Source organism: Periplaneta americana, chromosome 3 (assembly GCF_040183065.1).
Source record: "Periplaneta americana isolate PAMFEO1 chromosome 3, P.americana_PAMFEO1_priV1, whole genome shotgun sequence".
In the NCBI taxonomy this organism is placed as follows: Eukaryota; Metazoa; Arthropoda; class Insecta; order Blattodea; family Blattidae; genus Periplaneta; species Periplaneta americana.
This window is the reverse complement of record NC_091119.1, coordinates 195,023,599-195,026,183: the sequence shown is the minus strand read 5'-3', so window position 1 is coordinate 195,026,183 and position 2,585 is coordinate 195,023,599. Positions and strand designations below refer to the sequence as shown.

Here is a 2,585-nt window from a genome sequence, read left to right as displayed (position 1 = left end):
AAGAGTTTACAATTAGTCCACTAGCTCGGTGTCAGTATTATTTTGAAGGAAATTTGTGCATGAAAACAGAAATTAGAGTGGAGAGAAAAAGAAATTTTGCCAAAAGAGTTTACTATTAGTCCACTAGCTCGGTGCCAGTATTATTTTGAAGGAAATTTGGGCATTAAAATAGAAATTAGAATGAAGGACAAAGGAAATTTTATCAAAAGAGTTTACCATCAGTACACTAGCTCGATGTCAACATTATTTTAAGGAAATTCGGGCATGAAAACAGAAAGTACGGTGAGAGGAAAAGGACATTAAAAAAAAAGGTTTACCATAAGTGTACTAACTCGGTGCCAAAATTATTTTGACGGAAATTCGCACAAAAAATTGGGGAGAAGAAAGGGAAAAATTTTGCCAAAAGGGTTTACAATCAGTCCACTAGTTATTTTGAAGGAATTCCGAACATAAAAGAGAAATTGAAGTGAAGGAAAAGGGAAATTTTTCCAAAAGGGTTTACTACCAAATCACTAGCTTGGTATCAGTATCATTTTAAAGGTAATTCAGGCATTAAAAGAGAAATTGTAGTGAAGGGAAAGAGGAATTTGCCAAAAGAGTTTACCATCATTTGTTATGCCATGACTTCCGACAAACGAAGGAATACAGCAGGCTGTGGAGGGCAATGCTTTGATCATGAAAGATGCTCAGGATCGTTTGCTTGGTAACTAGAATCGGTAAGGCGGCGTTCAGCCTTATAAATATGTATTGCTGACTTGTAACTGCACAATCTTATTTTCAAGAGTGGATGATTCCAAATGTAAAGTGTGTTTACACATAGCAACGAATACCACTTTCATGCTGCATCTTTCAACATTGTTTGTCGTCCTCAGTGACATGACATTCCATACCCAATTTGAGAAACTCCTGCATTATCATGTTTGCAATGATTGCGATAAAAAGCACTAAAGTTAATAGCACTGACGTCTGAAGAGAAGTACCGTTGTAATCATAATTTTGAGCTGATGACTGGTGGAAATTGAACGCCTCATAATTATACAATTCGTATGTAATATTCATTGGTATTATCGTTTTATATATATATATATATATATATATATATATATATATATGTAATTCATATCTTGCCAAGACTGAGGCATAAAATTAATAGCCTAAGAAATGGAGCAGTCTGTGTAAACATAAAACTTAGAATTTATAAAACAGTTATATTACCGAATGCTCTGTATGGTTGTGCAACTTAGACTCTCACTTTGAGAGAGGAACAGAGGTTATGTTCGAGAATAAGGTGCTTAGGAAAATATTTGGGGCTAAGCGGGATGAAGTTACAGGAGAATGGAGAGAGTTACACAATGCAGAACTGCACGCATTGTATTCTTCACCTGACATAATTAGGAACGATGAAAGAGTACGATGAAAGAGTAATGGAACGGAGAAAAATTCTCTCCGGCGCCGGGATTTGAACCCGGGTTTTCAGCTCTACGTGCTGACGCTTTATCCACTAAGCCACACCGGATTCCACCCCGGCGTCGGAAGAATCGTCTCAGTTTTAAGTTCCAACTCTTGGGTTCCCTCTAGTGGCCGCCCTCTGCACTACGCCATAGATATCTATGAACCTAGGACCGAAGTCCACACATGTGCTGAGGTGCACTCGTAATGAGTGACTATTTGGCCGGGATCCGACGGAATAAGCGCCGTCTTAAATCACGAAGTGATTTACGCATATCATATATATTATTATAATGTATCGAAGTACATATGATATTTCCATGCAGATATTCTGCGTCATCATACGATGAAAGAGTAATGGAACGGAGAAAAATTCTCTCCGGCGCCGGGATTTGAACCCGGGTTTTCAGCTCTACATGCTGACGCTTTATCCACTAAGCCACACCGGATTCCACCCCGGCGTCGGAAGGTACGTAAGTTCTCCGTTCCATTACTCTTTCATCGTATGATGACGCAGAATATCTGCATGGACATATCATATGTACTTCGGTACATTATAATAATACCATAATATATATAATTAGGAACATTAAATCCAGACGTTTGAGATGGGCAGGGCATGTAGCACGTATGGGCTAATATAGAAATGCATATAGAGTGTTAGTTGGGAGGCTGGAGGGAAAAAGATCTTTGGGGAGGCCGAGACGTAGATGGGAGGATAATATTAAAATGGATTTGAGGGAGGTGGGATATGATTGTAGAGACTGGATTAATCTTGCTCAGGATAGGGACCCATAGCGGGCTTATGTGAGGACGGCAATGAACCCCGGGTTCCTTAAAAGCTGTAAGTAAGTAAGTAAGTAAGATTTATGTTGGACTAACCAAAAAACCTTGGTAGGCAGCATGTAATTCTCTGGCCACAGCCTTGTCGTCCCTGGTTTACAAGATCCCATAAAGAGACGGCATTCAGCAAAGGAAATCCATACTTTACATTGAAAATATATTAATATTTGAAATATTAGTACGAGATCCAGTCTCGAGATGTGACTTAGCAAGTACTATTGTGTGTAGACTTCTGCTTTGCATATATACTGTACGTAGATCTAAAGATAGGCCTCCTTTTAAAAACTGAATCT

The 2,585-nt window shown here is 38.8% G+C and overlaps 1 non-coding gene across 1 annotated transcript; it reads right to left on the bottom strand.

Annotated features, from left to right (window-relative positions):
• Window positions 1–1,826: 1,826 nt before the first annotated feature.
• On the bottom strand, window positions 1,827–1,898 carry TRNAY-GUA (transfer RNA tyrosine (anticodon GUA)). The gene has a single exon. It is a non-coding gene; the product is annotated as a tRNA-Tyr (tRNA).
• Between the last annotated feature and the right edge of the window lie 687 nt (window positions 1,899–2,585).